Here is a 19045-nt window from a genome sequence, read left to right as displayed (position 1 = left end):
CAGGGGAAGGTAGGGCTACAGGGCCTTGAAGGGAGGACAGTCAGCTGCCCGGTCCCCCTCAGCATGAGGGGAAGGCAGCGCCTCACAATCGGCCGCCCTGGTCTCCCTCAGCGTGAGGGAAGGCAGCTCAGATCAGTAGCATTATCGGTTGAGATCATCATGTCACGCTGCCTTGAAATCAGCCTGCTCTCCCTCGAGGGAGGAGTGAGATATTGCTGCATATTGCTGGGTTAAAATTGTTATCGCAGTGTGATTTCAAACCGATTTTGCCCAAAATGATGATGATGATGATGATGATGATGATGATGATGATAATAATAATAATAATAATAATAATAATAATAATAATAATAATAATAATAATAATAATAATATTTATACCCCACCCATCTGGTTGGGTTTCCCCAGCCACTCTGGGTTTCTTTCAACAGAACATTAAAAACAGAAACATTAAAAACATTAAAAACTTCCCTAAACAGGACTGCCTTCAGATGTCTTCTAAAAGTCAGATAGTTGTTTATTTCCTTGACATCTGATGAGAGGGTGTTCCACAGGGCGGGTGCCACTACCAAGAAGGCCATCTGCCTGGTTCCCTGTAACCTTACTGTAACTTCTCGCAGGTTCCCTGTAACCTCTCGTGGTAAGGGAGCTGCCAGAGGGGCCTCGGAGCTGGACCACAGTATCTGGGCTGAACTATGGGGGTGGAGACGCTCCTTCAGGTATACTGAGCCAAGGTCATTTAGGGCTTTAAAGGTCAGAACCAACACTTTGAATTGTGCTTGGAAACGTAATGGGAGCCGATCTATGTCCTTCAGGACCGGTGTTCTGTGGTCTCAGTGGCCGCTCCCAGTCCCCAGTCTGGCTGCCACATTCTGGATTAGTTGTAGTTTCCAGGTCACCTTCAAAGGTAGCCCCATGTAGAGCGCATGGCAGTAGTCCAAGCGGGAGATAACCAGAGCATGCACCACTCTGGTGAGACAGTGGGCAGGCAAGTAGGGTCTCAGCCTGCGTACCAGGTGGAGCTGGTAAACAGCTGCCCTGGACACAGAATTGACCTGTGCCTCCATGGACAGCTGTGAGTCAAAAATGACTCCCAGGCTGCGCACCTGGTCCTTCATGGGCACAGTGACCCCATTCAGGACCAGGGAGTCCTCCACACCCGCCTGCCCCCTGTCCCCCCAAAACAGAACTCCTGTCTTGTCAGAATTCAACCTCAATCTGTTAACCACCATCCGTCCTCCAGCTGCTTCCAGCCACTCACACAGGACATTCATTGCCTTCACTGATTCTGATTTGAAAGAGAGGTAGAGCTGGGTATCATCTGCATACTGATGAACACCCAGCCCCAACCTCCTGATGATCTCTCCCAGCGGCTTCATGTAGATGTTAAAAAGCATGGGGGAGAGGACCGAACCCTGAGGCACCCCACAAGTGAGAGCCCCGGGGTCTCAACACTCATCCCCCCCCCACCTTCTGGACACGGCCCAGGAGGAAGGAGTGGAACCACTGCATAACACTGCCACCAGCTCCTCTAGCTGGTCCAGAAGGATGTTGTGGTCGATGGTATTAAAGGCCACTGAGAGATCCAGCAGAACTAGGAAACAGCTTTCACCTTTGTCCCCAGCCTGCCGGAGATCATTGACCAGTGCGACCAAGGCAGTTTCAGTCCCATGATGAGGCCAGAATCCCAATTGGAAGGGATCCAAATGGTCCCAGCATGCTTGGAGTTGTTCAGTAACCACCTGCTCTATCACCTTGCCCAAGAATGGAAGAATTGAGACTGGGCGATAGTTGGCCATATTGGCTGTTTGGAAACCATCTGGATCTCTCTGGAAACCATTTGGATCCATTAAGTGGTGGGGGCAGACCATCTGAATCGGCTCCACCTCCCTGCAGAGGGGAAGGGTCGCGGAGAAGTCCAGATGCACCAGGAAGTGATCTGACCATGTCACTTCTTTTGTTTCACTTTTACTTAGTGTCAGATCACCCACATCCATAGAGGTGAACTCCAGGTCTAAGGCATGTCCACAATTATGAGTTGGGCCAAACTTATTCAGGGACAGTCCCATGAAGACCATGCTTTCCATGAAGTCCTGAGCAGCCCCTTGTAAGGTCATGTTGGCATGAATGTTTGGACAACCAAACTCCAGGAGAACATCCGCCATGACCTGAAGCAGCTCAGGCAGGGAATCCTTGGTGCAGCGGGGAGGTCGGTACACCAAAAGGAATCCTGTACTGCCCCTATTGCCCAACTTTCAGAACATGCACTCAGAAAACTGGGTCTTCCCAATAGGACACCTGGTGCCAACTAATGACTTCCTAAAAATCACTGCAATCCCCCCTCCCCGCCCACATGACCTGGGTTGCTGTGCATAAGAGAAACCTGGTGGACAAGCAGTAGCTAGGACAGGCCCATCTGCTTCAACCAACCAAGTCTCTGTCACGCATGCCAGGTCATGTCCTCCATCCGTAATTTTCAATATATTGAAAACCTGCACAGCACTAAAACAGACCATAAAATTTGTGTAATTACCATGCAAAAATGACCAAAAAAGTAGTTGGGGGAAGGCAAAGGATGGGGCCGCGGACCTCCGGGTACATTCTTTGGACCCCCAGGGGTCCCTGGACCCCTAACTTGGAACCACTGGCATACATGACTTTTGTGTATACATGGAACCCTTGGAACGGAACCATCACATAAGATGCAACCATCCTGTGTTTTAAAAAGGAGGGAGAGATGGTTGCTCAGCTGTCATGTGTCTGATTTAGGGGTTGTAAAGGGGTATTTTGCAGGAGAGATATCATAGAATGCAAGTGCCTACTGTGGAAATCAGGTTTCCACAATTAAAGTGGGTTGAAGGTGCTGCTATACCTTTACTTAGTGTAGTTATAGGGGAGCCTCTGGCCCTCCAGATGTTGCCAATTGACAGCTCCCATCAGGGCCAGCAAATATGGTGGTGCTTTTTCATCAACGTCTGGCGGGTCAGAGGTCTCCCACACCTTCCCTAGTGCAACATACCCATTTTAAAATAAGAAATGTGAGAGTTGTTGTTGTTGTTGTTGTTGTTGTTGTTATCCAGAAGCTTGTGCTTAAACAATACATGCAAAATAACAACCAATTAATATAAGTTATTATCCTGGACTACTAAGGTGATAGGGAAGTTTTTAATGTGTGACATTTTGATGTATTTTTAATCCTTGTTGAAGCCACCCAGAGTGGCTGGGGTACAAATAATAAATTATTATTATTATTATTATTATTATTATTATTATTATTATTATTATTATTATTAACAGTTTAAAGTTAAACAAAAAGTTGTATAATGTGAGGGGAGCCCTGTATGTATTTGTGTATGTATTTCAAATTCTTCCTTTTAATTGTTATTAAATTATTTCATGGTTCTTTTTGCAGTTAGGAAAGTGACAGAGAAATGCGTTGAATGTGGGTAATGAATGATTAATAGGAAGACGCGTTAGCATCCCACAGGCAAACCAGGATGAAAGCTCACCGTCGTATAACTTCCCCACAAACAAATCAAAGCAAATGCACAACAAAGACCAGCTATAGTCTAACCTCCGTGTGAGCTTTGTGGGAGCAAATCCGGTTGAGTGCCTAGTAAATAGGTTGTCTGTGGAGCAGCCCTCGTTTGCTTAAACAGAAACCCTTTAAAATCTGGGCAGCGTTTTTAATGCCAGGCTTAAATTATGCAGCGACTGCAGCGCAAGACGTTAAATATGCAGATGAGCAGATTCCTTTTGCCTCTTTTATCTTGTGGCTTCGGCACTGTCTAAAAACAGATTGCAGCAGTCACCCTCATTCAGAGGAATAAAAACAAATCAGGGGAAAGGGAGGGGAGGCTGAATTGCCAAACTGAACAAGTTTGGTTCTCAAATTCTGTCTCTCGTTTGTGAGGCAGCACCATGAATTCTAGGACTTTCTGAAACAATGAAATCATCTGTTTCCCCATCTGGGCTTGGGGTGACCCATCGAGTTCTGCGGCTGCTGCTGAAGCCTCACTTTCCGAGGTCACACAGCTATGGCTTTTGGGTTCTGGCAAGATCTTGCAAGAGCCCTGTGAGATCTCACTGGAAGCAGACATTTCTCCTCCGGTGGCTGTGGGGAGGGGCATCTGCAGAGACACCCCCTGGATTCTGTAACCCGAGGCAGCTCCCTCAGTCTGCCTCGTGATCTGGGTCAGCTGAGAGAAGAAGACATTGAACCCAAGACTTGTGCAGCAACAACTGAATGTAGGTCTCACCAAATCATAGACTCATGGAACTGTGGGGTTGGAAGGGACCCCAAGGGTCATCTAGTCCAACCCCCAGAAATGCAGGAACCACAGATAAATAATCCCTGGCAGATGGCCGCCCAACCTCTGTTTAAAAACATTCCATGAAAGAGAACCCACCACCTTCTAAGGCAGTGATGGCCAAACTACAAATCCCATCATCCCTAGCTAACAGGACCAGTGGTCAGGGATGATGGGAATTGTAGTCCCAAAACAGCTGGAGGGCCACATCTGGCCATCACTGTTCTAAGGGAATCCGTTTCTCTGTTGCACAGTGCTTATCCTCAGAAAGTTCTCCTTTCTTGTACTTGGAATCCATTGGTTCAGGTCGCAGGAACAGGAGAGAACAAGCAGGAGAGAACACGCTTGCTCCACCTTCCATGACTGGCAGCCCTTGAGATACAAATTCTGGTGCTGGAGGAGACTCTTGAGAGTCCCATAGACTGCAAGAAGATCAAACCAATCCATTCTTAAGGAAGTCAGCCCTGAGTGCTCACTGGAAGGACAGATCCTGAAGCTGAGGCGCCAAGACTTTGGCCCCCTCATGAGAAGAGAAGACTCCCTGGAAAAGACCCTGGTGTTGGGAAAGATGGAGGGCACAAGGAGAAGGGGATGACAGAGGACAAGATGGTTGGATAGTGTTCTTGAAGCTACCAGCATGAGTTTGACCAAACTGCGGGAGGCAGTGGAAGACAGACGTGCCTGGCGTGCTCTGGTCCAGGGGGTCACAAAGAGTCGGACACGACTAAACGACTCAACCACAACAATCCTATCCTTTCTCAGTCTTCTGAATGTGTGGCCAACTTAAAGCTTGCTCTTACGGGGCAGATTTAGGTGGTGACCTGGTCTGCAATCAGCACATGATGAGACCATGTCTTGCGCAGAGGCTGGAACCCTGGGACCCTCCAGATGTTGTAGAGCTCTGTCTCCCCAGTCAGCTGGGTGAAGGGCCAGGGATGACCCACAGCCATCATTTGCAAGGCCCTTCTCAGGCGGAGGTACCAGCAGTGGAGGCAGCAGATGCCCAAAGCACGTGCTCTGCAGCTGAGCTCAGGTCTTCATGTGGGGGCAGTGTCGGTGTCTGAGAAATGGTTTTTGGAGGGGCCTTCCTTTCTCCCTTCCCTTCCCTTCTCTCTTTCATTTGTTTTATTTTCATTTTTTGCACACCTTTAAACAGGATCACAGCATCGTAACATCCAGTCGGGGAGGGAAAGGTTCTGTTGCGGCTGTGAGCCTGACATCTAGTGGCGAATGGCTGCATTGCCTGCACTCAGAAAATGCCCTCCACATACCTTCCAACGTTTCTCCGATGAGACTAGGGACACCCCATATTCAATAATGATAATTTTACTATTTATGCCCCACACATCTTACTGGGTTGTCCCAGCCACTCTGGGCAGCTTCCAACATATAAAAAAACACAATAAAACATTAAAAAAACCTTCTCTGTACAATATTGCCTTCAGATGTCTTGGGGATCGGATAAATCCATACCCTCCAACATTTCTCCAAGGAAAATGGGGGCATCCTAGGGGAAAGTGGGACATTCCGGGATCAAATCAGAAACTGGGATGGCTTCTCTAAATCAGGGACTTCCCTGGAAAATAGGGACAATTGATGCTACGTTTACTTCAGGTTGCATCCCTCGGTGACCCAGAAGTACCAGAAAGGGTTACTTCCAGGTTTCACCGCTTGTGCATGCGCAGAAGCATCAAATCGCGCCACGCACCTGTGCAGATACGGCACTTCAGGTTGCGGGCTTTTCATGTTGCAAACGGACCTCTGGAACGGATCCCATTCGCAACCAGAGGTACCATTGTATACACACCACAGGCTTAAAATCAGTAGTGACAGGAATACATTTATGCAGCAAATGTGCACATGTGTGCAAAGGCCCACTGAGGTGACCCCAATTCTCTTGCTTGCTCAAACAGAAACCTCTTGTGCAACGCCATCTGCCTGCATTTCCCTTAAGCACCATGGGGAGCTGCCTTGCAGAGAGTCAGGCCACAGGTCTGCCTAATAGCTGTCTCAGGGCTTCCTCTACTACCTTGACTTTCAGCAGTCTCCCTGGGGTTTCAGATTATTTCCCAGCCTTAACTGAAGGGGCCTCTGGGGGTTGGGCCCAATGCCTTTATTACTAAATTTTAAAAAAGTATTTGTTGAGATGAGTCATTAAAAATCAACAGCAGTGATGATATCTCAGGGTTTGGTTGAATCATCTGATTGGAAGCTTTACCCGGCTCACAAAATATTTCTATCCCAAATTTGAAGGTTCCCCTACATCTATCACATATGATAAAAGGTTCCTTTTTCACCGCTACTTACCAGTCTTCACTTTCTAAACATAGTTACAGACCAAACCGTATTTATTATACATTTATTTATTTATTTATTTTTAAGAGTGTCATTAAAAAAAATTAAGTGGTTTACAGCAAAAAAACATACAATGAAAACAACTGAAAAGTTAAAAGCAGTCATTAGCTATAAAACATTGCGGAAGGATGTGTTTATAATTGCCTGCATAAGCTTGGTGGAATTTTTTTCCAGCTGGCATTGACACAGAAGGCTGACTCTCTAGTGGCAGAGTGTTCCACAGGACTAGCCCAATGACACTAAAGGCTAGTTTATTATTGTTATCAAATGAGCCTCACCAACTCGAGGAGCAGACAGTGACACTCCTGCAGATGATCTCAGTGGTGGAGCTGGAATATAAGAGTTTGGGCAGCCCAGTCCCAGCGGTTCCATGGACCTCAATTGCATAGGGCTTTGTGAATAAGTACAAGGACTTTGAACCTGGCCCAGTAGTTAAGTGGGCAGCCAGTGTGGATGCTTGTGTTATGTTTCCGAGCACAATTCAAAGTGTTGGTGCTGACCTTTAAAGCCCTGACCGGCCTCAGTCCAGTATTCCTGAAGGAGCGTCTTCACCCCCATCGTTCTACCTGGACACTGAGGTCCAGCGCCGAGGGCCTTCTGGCAGTTCCCTCACCACAAGAAGCCAAGCTACAGGGAACCAGGCAGAGGGCCTTCTCGGTGGTGGCACCCGCCCTGTGGAACGCCCTCCCACCAGATGTCAAAGAGAAAAATAACTACCAAACTTTTAGAAGACATCTGAAGGCAGCCCTGTTTAGGGAAGCTTTTAGTGTTCTGTTGGAAGCTGCCCAGAGTGGCTGAGGAAACCCAGCTAGATGTGTGGGGTACAAATAATAAATTGTTGTTGTTGTTGTTGTTGTTGTTGTTGTTGTTGTTACATGTGCCCATAGCTCTAGCTGCATCTGTAATTATGGTCCCGGCTTCCTAAATGGCAGGATGGCAGAGGTGGTAAAGCGGGGCCACCTGTCATGGATGTTTTAGTTGGGATTATTGCTTTGCAGGGGGTTGGACTAGATGATCCTTGAGGTTCCTTCCAACTCCTCAACTCCTCAATTCCATGATTCTCTGGTTCTTTTTTCCAGTGTCCTCCTCCTAACCCCATGCAGCTTGTGTCCTTGCTAACTTTTTCTTCCTCTCCACATTCAAGGTCTTTGGTTCCTTAGGCTGCCCTCCTCCTGCCCCCACCCCCTGCCCCTCCAGCTGTGAGAAGGGTGAGCCCAGAGCACAGAGCGCTGGAGGTCCCCTCTTCACACTTCCCCAACGCCTCTGGCTAACGTTTCCATTCATCTCGTATCTTCTGGTCAGCAATAGAGGTCTGCAAGGTTTTGGGTGGGGGAGCAGAACTGGAGGGAGTGGGGAACCTTTCTTCTTGGGCAAGACAATGGCAAGACCTCCCAACAACTGCAGCTGCGCTGGGAGCTGTCTGAATGCAACGGGGGGGGGGGTGTCGCTCTTGGCGAAAGTGGCCGAGGGGAATATCTGGCTCTCTCGGGAAGTGGGGCTGCAATTCAACTGTCACTCTGCGTCCGCCAAGAAGGGGTTTGAAAAGGCTCTCTCAGAGCAGCAAACACTTTCTAGGCTTGCTCCCCCCCCCCCGTCCGCCCCCAATCTCTCTGGGTGAATGCAAGGGCTGCCCCATTGTCTCTCCCCTCCTGTGTGTGGCCCTTTGGCAAGGGAACAATGAGCTGGTCAAAGGGCCCCGGTCGAACAGACCTTGGCTGGGGAGAATGCTTTGCGCCGGCTAAGCATTGGGTGGCAGAGACTTCTGTGGGAGAAAGCTGGCTTCCTCTGCCTGGCCTGGTGCGTCTCCACTCAGCTTGCCAAGCGGGACACACCCTCTGGCCCCCTCCCCAGGCCCCCAGGCCTCCCCAGCAGGAAATTCCCTTTGTCCCTGGAGCTGCAGTCGGCAAAAACCTCCCTGCTTCCCTTTGGAGAGGCCTCACCCTGGTCACACCAACAGCAGAGCCACGGAGGTACAGTAGATATTATGGTGCCCCTGGCGGTGGGTTGGTCGGCAGCTGGCAGCCCCCAGCAAAGCGAACCCACCGACCCCCTGCTTGACTTTCTTTTGCTCCTGTTCTTACATTTCGGTTCATTTCATGGTACTCCTGTTAAGTGTTTTCCACATTATTAGTTGCCGCTGCTGCTGCTGCTGTTTTAACTGCTGTGCTACTAAAACTACTACCAACTTCTTTCGCGTTTCATAGTTCTCCTCCCATACATATCAAAATCTTCTGGGCCTTCAGAATGACCCAGATTGTGCCCAGGCGACCACATCCGTCAAGGCTGCTGAGGAATTGAATTAAGGTTGCTCTCTCCCTGCAGGTCCAAAGAGGCTTCGTCCGTCCGCTGCTCATGAAGAAAATCTCTTTGGAAGTTTCTGCCCTGCTTGCCTCCACTTATCGAAACTAAATTTCAAGAAGTTAATCGGGCAGAGAATGCGGGGGACGAAGACATTAGAGATCAAATTAGTGCAGTTGAATCTCCATTTTCTTTTTGACCTAGAAGACCATTAGGGATGGTCAGAATTAATTAGCTCTCCTTTTAGTGGAACTCTGGAGGGAGGGGGGCAGGCGATTTGCACATAGGGACTTGTCAGAGGAGGATGCAATGTGACTATCTAGACATGTGGTGGGTGGGAGGGAGACCCAATCCAAAGGGGAAAGAGGGATTCCAAGACACGTTTCTGGATCTGGAAAGGGGGGGAGGGGAGGAAGATGCCCTTTTAACTCTCTCTCTCCTATCCGTTACTCAGCAGAGGAGTGACACTTTTTGGTACAGAAAGGCCCTTGGAGGGTTTTTTCTTTCAAAAATCCTCTTAAAACTTGCAGAAGCAAACCAAGAGGCGGGGGTGCAGGACAGATGGAGGTTGCGACACCAGCCTGTCCATCAGCTATTTCTGAAAGACCATTTGCCCCGGACATCTTCCAGGAAGGACTTTGTGGTTAAGGAGAGTGAAGATTTCTGCTGACTCCCAACTGCTATCCTTCCAAAGTCTATTTTTGTTCAATTGCTGATGTGGTGGAAAAATTCCAGAAAAACTTCTTTTTTTAAAAAAATGGTTCTTACATTTAGTGATATGAAAGGGACATCTCCAGCAGGCTTTTGAGGGAGCTTATTTTCAGCTGATCACCGAAGAATGGATGCTTTTGAATTCTGGTGCTGGAGGAGACTCTTGAGAGTCCCATGGGCCGCAAGAAGATCAGACCTCTCCATTCTTGAGGATATCAGCCCTGAGTGCTCACTGGAAGGACAGATCCTGAAGCTGAGGCTCCAATACATTGGCCACCTCATGAGAAGAGAAGACTCCCTGGAAAAGACCCTGATGTTGGGAAAGATGGAGGGCACAAGGAGAAGGGGACGACAGAGGACGAGATGGTGGGACGGTGTTCTGGAAGCTACCAGCATGAGTTTGACCAAACTGCGGGAGGCAGTGGAAGACAGGAGGGCCTGGCGTGCTCTGGTCCAGGGGGTCACGGCTAAATGACTAAATAACAACAACAACAAATTTTCAGCTTTTCTTCTGGGAACTTCATTTCCACAGAGGCATGTGGCAATGGTAGCTGAATAAGTCCTTCTCTTTTACAAAAGATGAGCCCTGCTGGGTCAGACAGAGGCCAGTCAAATACCGCATGGTTTAAGTATTACATTTTCAGGGCAGCCTCCTTCTGCATCTATCATAACACGTGGGGCCTGCAATAAAATGTTGCAGCTTGAACAGCTCTTGCTCAGGGTTCCAACCAGCCAACTATATCTGCCCTAGTCTTGCACCCTCCCCTTCTCTAACAGCCAGTAAGCATTCCATGCCCACTGAGCATGCTCAGTCCTTGTTAGGCTGCCATTCCTCCCCCTGCTAAAATAATAATAATTAAGGCTGCCATACGTCCAGATTCTCCCAGACATTACCAGGATTTGAAAGGTGGACTTGACGGCGGGAATTTTTGAAAGGCGGTGCTTTGTCCTGGATCTTAGGCAGGACACTCAAAATTTTGTGGTTTTGAATAATTTTTTCTTTTTTTGGTCATGTCCTGGTTTTTACTTTTTGAAATATGGCAACCCTATAATAATAATAGTAATAATATTAAATTTGCTTGTAGTTTTACAAACCTTGAGGTCCTGCTCTAGCCTGCTGACGTTTTCCTATGAAATGTGAATTTTCACCAGCATTTTCTCCTAAAAGATCTTCTAGCCTGAATAGCTCAGTTGGTTAGCGCACGGTGCTGATAATGGCAAGGTTGAAAGTTACATCTCCGTATTGGACAGCTGCATATTCCTGGTCAGGCTACATGATCCTCAGCGTCCCTTCCAACACTACAACTCTATGATTCTATTGCACATACATTTATGCGCAATTTTCCTTAATATAAACATTTTTGGAAAGCAATGTTCCCTAATATAATTCACTTGGGGTATGTAATTCCCATACGTAGGTGCACTTTCCTGCACATTATTTAGTTGGAGAACTGCACTGCAACATTCAGAAAAGTGCAAATTTTGAAGAACAGCTGTGTTTTGGTTTATATACTTGATTAGAGTTGTGTGAATTAGAAGGGCTCACCTTTAAATGTGGACTGAATCCAGTTTCTCCCCCAACCATAATAAAGATTAACACCTAGAGAGTTGAGCTTGTTGTTAGCATCCACCGGGGGTATTAATAAATTTTATTATTATTATTATTATTATTATTATTATTATTATTATTATTATCCAACTAACCATAAAGAAGGCTGATCGTCGAAGAATGGATGCTTTTGAATTCTGGTGCTGGAGGAGACTCTTGAGAGTCCCATGGGCTGCAAGAAGATCAAACCTCTCCATTCTGAAGGAAATCAGCCCTGAGTGCCCACTGGAAGGACAGATCCTCAAGCTGAGGCTCCAGTACTTTGGCCACCTCATGAGAAGAGAAGACTCCCTGGAAAAGATGTTGGGAAAGATGGAGGGCACAAGGAGAAGGGGACGACAGAGGACAAGATGGTTGGACAGTGTTCTCGAAGCTACAAACATGAGTCTGACCAAACTGCGGGAGGCAGTGGAAGACAGGAGTGCCTGGCGTGCTCTGGTCCATGGGGCCACGAAGAGTCGGACATGACTAAACGACTAAACAGCAACAACATCCAACTAAGACCCACTGAAGCTCAAGGACCTAAATCAGTCATAGCCATTAACTTCAATGGGAGTCTTCTGAGCTGAACTAACACTGTTTAAAACCCAAGATGTTTTCATTTCTAGCAAATCAGTGACTTTTGCAGGGAAGGTAGATTTTTGCAGGGTCCTGATTCGGACGGAGGTTCCCCAGTTCCCCATCCATGCTAAGCAGTTTCAACGAGAGCCATTCCGCACCTCTAGCTGTGCTTGCATCAATCCCTGGATGTTTCCAGGGCAGACACAGCAATGGCACCATTGCACATGCCACATAATTCCACCGATGTAGGTTTGAGAACTCCGTCTCTTGGTGTGGCAGCACCTGCCCTCTGGAACTCCCTGCCTATTGCCATCATGTTTTCATTTAAGTGTATGTTTTAATGTGCATTTTAGTTTACAGATAATTTTATCTTTTGATTGTTTTAGCGTGGTTTTTACTGATCATTTTATTCTCTTCCTAAACCGCTTTGAAGCTTTTGAGGCTTTGTTTTTTTAAAGTGTAAAAGTTTTATGACATAAATGAATGAAAAATATATTTGCTGGTGTAACCCTCACCTTTGGCCAAATTTAGAGAAGACCCTTCTGTTTCAACGCTGATCACGTCATCTCAACACACGAAGACACTGCTATCTATCATTATGGGAATTGTGAACACCATTTTCGCTTTCTGTTGGATGAATAAAAATCTATTGCTGGGTCTCCTTCCTGTCTTTCTCCTCTTTAAAGAAGGCCTTATATCCTGGTCATTGCATTGTTTAGCCAACTGACTGTCCGTTCAGGGCACAGCCTGCCACAAATGATCCATGCGGACATCTCCAGTGGCTGGACAACTTTATATGGGCACATTTTTGAAATTAATTTGATTGGACCAATCTCTCTGATCCTTTGCTGAAGGCTAAATAAACATAATTAAAATATTCTTAGTTTCCAATCTGCTTTGTTCAGTTCATTAAATGGAAGTGCAGCTTCCAGGTCTCCTGCACTCAGTTAAGTGTAGGGGGGAAGGCGGAGAGAAGGAGAAATGGGGGGTATATTTAGAGAAACGTGCGATGCTTTGTCACTAATTACACCTGGGGGGGAAATCTCATTAGATATTCATTTGCTTCCCAGAGTTTAAAACAAATCTAATGAGCTGCATTAGCTGCACTAACAATGAAATGATCCTGTCTTGTCCACTCATATTTCAAAACAGAGGGGGAGAAGAGCAGTCTGAAACGGGGGTGCCACCATCTTGAAGAAGGTTGGTCAGCCAGCTTTGGCTTGCAATGCTACCAAGGAACACAGTGGGGAGGGCTTTAATTTTCAGCTTCGTTCTGGGGCGGATGGGAAATAACATCCTGATGTTCTGGGTTCTGCAGTGGAGGAGAAGGACGAGAACTTGTCCAGCTCTTAGCCTACCTATTCTCCCTGTCTCCCCATCCAGGGGTAGGAATTGCCCTCTTGGACACTGCTGCTTTGTTTCACTTCCCTGGGCCACCACACAGCTCCTTTGCTCCTTTTGTCTTCTGTCCACTTGGTCCAGTTTCAACTCCCTCTCACTGGGCTAGTTTGTACATAATGTTGAGCCACTGTAGTTTGTCTGACCACCCATCTGACTTCAGACCAACCATGGTTTGTTTTCCGGCAACAAACCACAATGTGAAGCCATGGCCTGTTGTTCACTTCTGAAAGATGACATTCTTTGATAACTATGGTCTGGTGCTATGCCCGTACAAGGTTTGTTTGTGCACCCCACCTCAGAGGCTCACCAAACCACAGAGGCACAAAGCAATAGCAACTTGAAAAGAAGCCAAGCTATGGAGGGACAAGACATGAAGGTTCTAGTCAGCTGGGAGTTAGCTGTCCGTGTGGAAGACGGCTGAAATTTGACACTTGGGGGAGGGAAAAGTGGTTCTGAATGAGTTGCACCCCTGCGTAGGCCTGTGAATAAGACAAAGCTCCCTCATACCACATACAGTTCTTCTTCAGTTTTCCCTCAGTGATCTGCTGATCTGCTTTATTCCAGTCACTGCTAACAGTTTGCTCATCTGAGAGACAACTTCCGGAACAAGTCATAGTTAATACAAACCACAGGTTAGTGTTATGTGCGAATGCAGCCGTTTGGTAACTTTGGCCTGGAGCGGCTGAGCCTTGCATGTATATATTGCCAAGACCTTGGTTCTTCGGGATTGCGCTGATTGTGTGGTGGCACTGCTGCCTCTTTACGCTGGCGTTTCTAACAGCTGTGCCCCTTTAGAAGTCTGGCTCTTCATTCCCTCCCCAGTACTGATGCTCCTCCTCCCAGCCACCTGACTGGCCTTATGGTTAGCAATGCCGGTCAAGGCTGACCTCTCCGCTCCTCCTGACCCCATTTCCTCCATCAGATTCCCCTTGGCTGTGCCACGAAACCCCTGTCTTGACTTTCATGTTACCTGGACCTTAGTCTTTCCCAGTGAAAAACTTGCAGCTCCTTCAGCATGATGTGGAAGTGCAGATGTGCAAAGCAGGTGACATAAAACACCACCCACTGTGATATGTTTTAACTAAGGCTGCTCTAAATGTGAGGCTACTTTAAATATGTTGGCTGGCTCTTTGCAATAATCCAAAAAACAGCGATGGTGAGGATCCCATGTCACAAGGCCAGCTTAACGGTCCTACCTTTATTGGGGATGCAAGAGCTGTCGCCGCCGCCACCACCATGGCTGGGTGAGTGATTTCCCCACCAGCACCTCGGGGGCAAACGGGAAGGAAGGAGACTGTGAGGCTGAAGTTCACACAGCTGCTCCAGAGACTCTCGAGAGCGAACAGGCAGGTGTAAAATGGCAAACTCCAGGCAGTTTTACTGCTCTTTCTCGGCAGAGGCCATGAATTCAGCCACAGGATAATGTTGTGGGAACGATCGCACGCAGGCAGAATATATGGGACTCCTTGATAATTGTGGGGCAGCTTTTAAGTAGAAGCACAGAGCAGGATTTGGTGGTATTCTGGGCTCTGACAGCCAGGAGAGAGACGGCCAGAGACCAGAGTTTGCAATTTCATTTCCACACCGAACCTGAGAACAGAAATGCTGATGAGGCGGATGGGAGTGTCGGCAGGGAGAACCCTTTTCACACAAGTGGTTCAGCTTGAAACCAAAGTTGCTAAGTAGAAAGGTGGGGAACGAGGCCTTTTTCCTCAAAGGGCAGCGCAGAAAATTCTGCTTGCAGCCGGGCAGAGCGGGAAGAGACAAAGCAGAAGGCCTGGCCCCTCCCTCCTCCCCTCCGTCTCTCTTATTAAAAGGTTAAAGGAACTGCAGCTCAAAATTAGAAAGGCAACTTCACAAAGCTGGCACGTTTCACCGGAGATTCCTCAAAGGTGGAAGGCAGCCAACCTCCTGCCATTATTTGAGGAGCGACCCAGCCTTGTAGCGGGGTCTTGCTGGCAAGTTCACTTTGCCTTCAGGTGAAGGGAAGTCTTAGAAAATGTTTTAATAGATTAAAGGTGGCGTGTGGAGAAAAGCACAGCTTGACCAAAGGTAGCCAGAGTGCTTTCCGGAAAGGAACTTTTCTGCTTCACTAACTTTTGGAAATGTCTTCTCCCTCCCCCGCTCCCTCCATCTTCTTCTTCAGAACATGCATTCCTTGTCGGCGTAGACAAGAGGCAAAGTGGCAGCCACAGAGGGGCTTGGAACTTCAAGAGGGTCCTTGACAGCGCCCCACGTCGCAGGTTACTGTCTAAAAGTGGGGAGCTGGTGAGAGGAAGAGAATTGCTGTGCAGTCTGAAGATTGGCTAGCGGGCAGAAGCAAGCAGGAAAGGGAGGCGCACCAAGAGGCCTTTCAAGATGAAAGGCAGCTCAATCAAGGAGCAAGGGCTGGGAGAGGCTGTGGCGGCAGGACCGGCCTTCCCCCTTGGTCTGAAGAGGAGAACAGAGATGGTGGTGATGGATCTGGGCGGAGTGACTCCTTCCAAGGCAACCAAGCTCAGTGGGCATGTGTTCTGGGCAGAGCTGCCAGGGGGAGATGCTTCCGAGGTTCCTGCCTTGGGCACCAAAGTGACTTGGGCTGAAAGCCTCTACCGGCCTTAATCCACCCAAAGTTGCTGCCTTTCTTGCCAGGGAGAGAGCCCAACTCATGCCCCTTTTGCTTCTCTTTCAACCAGAAATGTTATGGCAGTGGGCACAATGAAAATGCGTTTTGAAATGCAGGTTCTTCTTCTTGTTGTTGTTGTTGTTATTGTCATTGTTGTTATTACCGTGGTACCTCAGGTTAAGAACTTCATTCGTTCCAGAGGTCTGTTTTTAACCTGAAGCACCACTTTAGCTAATGGGGCCTGCTGCTGCTGCCGCACCGCCAGAGACTGATTTCTGTTCTCATCCTGAAGCAAAGTTCTTAACCCGAGGTAATATTTCCGGGTTAGCGGAGTCTATAACCTGAAGCGTATGTAACCTGAAGCGTATGTAACCCGAGGTACCACTGTATAGCGTGAGACTAGAATCAAAATGAGGAATAAGAACATAAGTATTAATAAGGATTATATGTTCATTTCTATCTCTCTGAAAAAATAATACCTCACTTTTCCATTCCGCAGGGGAGTTTCTCAAAGTGGTCTATGTAAGGTAAAGTTAAAGGGACCCCTGACCATTAGGTCCAGTCGTGGCCGACTCTGGGGTTGTGGCGCTCATCTTGCTTTATTGGCCGAGGGAGCCAGCATACAGCTTCCAGGTCATGTGGCCAGCATGACTAAGCCACTTCTGGCGAACCAGAGCAGCATACGGAAACGCCGTTTACCTTCCCACCGGAGTGGTACCTATTTATCTACTTGCACTTCAACGTGCTTTCGAACTGCTAGGTTGGCATGAAGTGGTCTATGTAATAAAGACAAATGTTAAAATAACAAAGGCCCCACCATTAAAACACAAATCACCAAACTAAAAATAGAGCATTTAATACTAAATCGTTTTGGGGGTGGGGATGCTCTTCCCGACCCACTCAGCAAGAGACTAATCAATTCCAGAAGACGAACTCCACATTCAAAACAAAACTTCATGACACAGCAAAACACGGTGGACTCTATGCATATTCTCCATGTGTCCTGATTTTCCTGGGATTACAAAAGCCACTCCGGGTTCTGATTTGATCCTGAAATGTACCTGTTTCCCCCAGCAGTGCGGTGGATGAGCAGTGCTTGTCCCGAGAGGCAGCTGCGGTCGCAAGGGAGCAGTACCCTGCTCCCTCTCCCTGGACGCCTCCACCAGCCTCCTCTCTGGGGCTGGAGGGGGGGAGGAGGAGGAGAGGGGGCTGCGGAGGCCCAGTCCCCTGTGACATGATGGACCTGAGGGGCAGGCAGAGGGCATGGGCGTCCAGGACAGGATGGGAGGGGGAACGGGGTGCAAGGAGTCTTGATAGTTTTTTAAAAAAAATGTTTTGTGCGTCCGCATCTAATCTTGCCCTTTCTAAAATTTATTTATTTGTGTGTGTTTTCCTTTCTGATGGAAGGCAAGTTCTATGGTGGAGCCTTTGGGAGAAGCTGTTTCCCACATCCCGTGCCACAGAATCAGGAGAGGAGGAAATGGGATAAAGGCAGACAAATGGATGCGTTCTTTAATAGCCCTATTCTGTGCTCTGGGAATCAAAAAACAAAACCTCAGCTTCTGTGCGCACAGAATCGGGCAATGTGTTGAACACCAGCAGAGATACACACACACACACACACAGAGAGAGAGAGAGAGAGAGAGAGAGAGAGAGAGAGAGAGAGAGATGGATTTTTTGTCTAGACAAAGATGCAGGGAAGGCACGGGTCCCTATGCCGTTCTGGTTCTATGGGGATTTACATCTCACCAAAAACACCCAAAGAAGACCTACGGCACGTCAATTAAAAGAAGTAAATAAACATCAAGGATAGAGAAATCTGTCAGTTTCCGTTCCAGTTCAATTGGATTGGCTGTAATGTGGGTTTCCTGCTTTCCCAACAACAATGTTGAGGTGAAAGAAGCTCACAACAAGAACAATTTCAGTTTCTCATTTTTCCTACCTTAAACCTCAGTTCTGCACATTTCTGCAGTGATTTTTGATGTTGTTTTTTTAATGCCATCAGAGCTTTAGTGTGAATTTCTCCTAAAGCAAGCACTTTTGCAAGTCACTTTGCCTAATGTACCAAATTTTCTGAACTGATTTCCCCTAATGTTATGCGTTTTTGAATGTATGTTCCTGCTAATATATGCATTTATATGTACGGTACATTTATTGTATATGGACCTTCGTATACTTTGCTTAGCTGGAGAACAGCATTGCAGAATGAGGGTTGTGTGTGTGGATTTTGTAGGATGGCCGTGTTTTTGGTCCTCACATTCTTCCGGAAAGTGTGATTTAGGTAGACCTGCCTTTAAATGCAAACTGAATAAAAATTTCTCCCTCTTTTGTATGAAAAGCAGACCACAGTCGAATCCAACATCCTACAACTGAACAAGAACACCCAATAAAAATACATAACATTATCAAATCAAATTATAAACCCAAATTATTTGCTGAACGAAGTCAAGGAGCTGCTTTTGCATCTGGTTTCCCTCCCCAGAAGCCCACAGCGGGTTCAGGGAGTCCACCTGGAGCCAGCAGCTTCTTGACTTACACCAACCTTTGGATTATTCAGGTGTGTTATTCAAGGCTTAGCGCCCAAATGGAAATGGGCACCTGTGTCCCTCCAGACCCCTCTGGTCTCCTAGGATGGGAAACGGATGTAGCTCAGTGGCAGAGCATCTGCCTTGCGTGCCGAAGGTCCCAGCTTCAGTCCCCTGGGGCATCTCCAGGTAGGTGCTGGTGGGGGGGACGGGGGAGGAACCCACTGCTCTGACTCAGTACAAGACAGCTTCCTATAGCGTGGTCAGAGATGGTGGAAGAAGAGGTCCCTCAACAACTGGCGGAACCACAGGTTCCCCACCCTTATTCTACAGTGAAATACATTGGGGGTAGAACACACCTGAATGTCATGACTGTAGCAGAGTAAACGTAAAGGGACCCCTGACCAGTAGGTCCAGTCGTGACCGACTCTGGGGTTGCAGCGCTCATCTCGCTTTAATGGCTGAGGGAGCCGGCGTACAGCTTCCGGGTCATGTGGCCAGCAAGACCACGCCGCTTCTGGCGAACCAGAGCAGCACACGAAACGCTGTTTACCTTCCCTGCCAGAGCGGTACCTATTTATCTACTTGCACTTTGACATGCTTTCGAACTGTTAGGTTGGCAGGAGCAGAGACCGAGCAACGGGAGCTCACCCCGTTGTGGGGATTCGAA

At 47.7% G+C, this 19045-nt stretch overlaps 1 long non-coding RNA gene across 1 annotated transcript in view; it reads left to right on the top strand.

Annotated features, from left to right (window-relative positions):
* LOC308579101 overlaps nucleotides 1-15696 on the top strand; it is a 32319-nt gene extending 16623 nt beyond the window's left edge. Inside the window, exons 3-4 of the long non-coding RNA XR_014004285.1 lie at nucleotides 13810-13877; nucleotides 15392-15696. This is a non-coding gene — a long non-coding RNA (uncharacterized lncRNA). The remainder of the gene's footprint in view (nucleotides 1-13809; nucleotides 13878-15391) is intronic.
* The last annotated feature ends 3349 nt before the right edge of the window (nucleotides 15697-19045 follow it).

This window comes from Podarcis bocagei, assembly GCF_964188305.1.
Source record: "Podarcis bocagei genome assembly, chromosome: Z".
Classification (NCBI taxonomy): Eukaryota; Metazoa; Chordata; class Lepidosauria; order Squamata; family Lacertidae; genus Podarcis; species Podarcis bocagei.
This window is presented reverse-complemented; position numbering and strand designations above follow the sequence as displayed.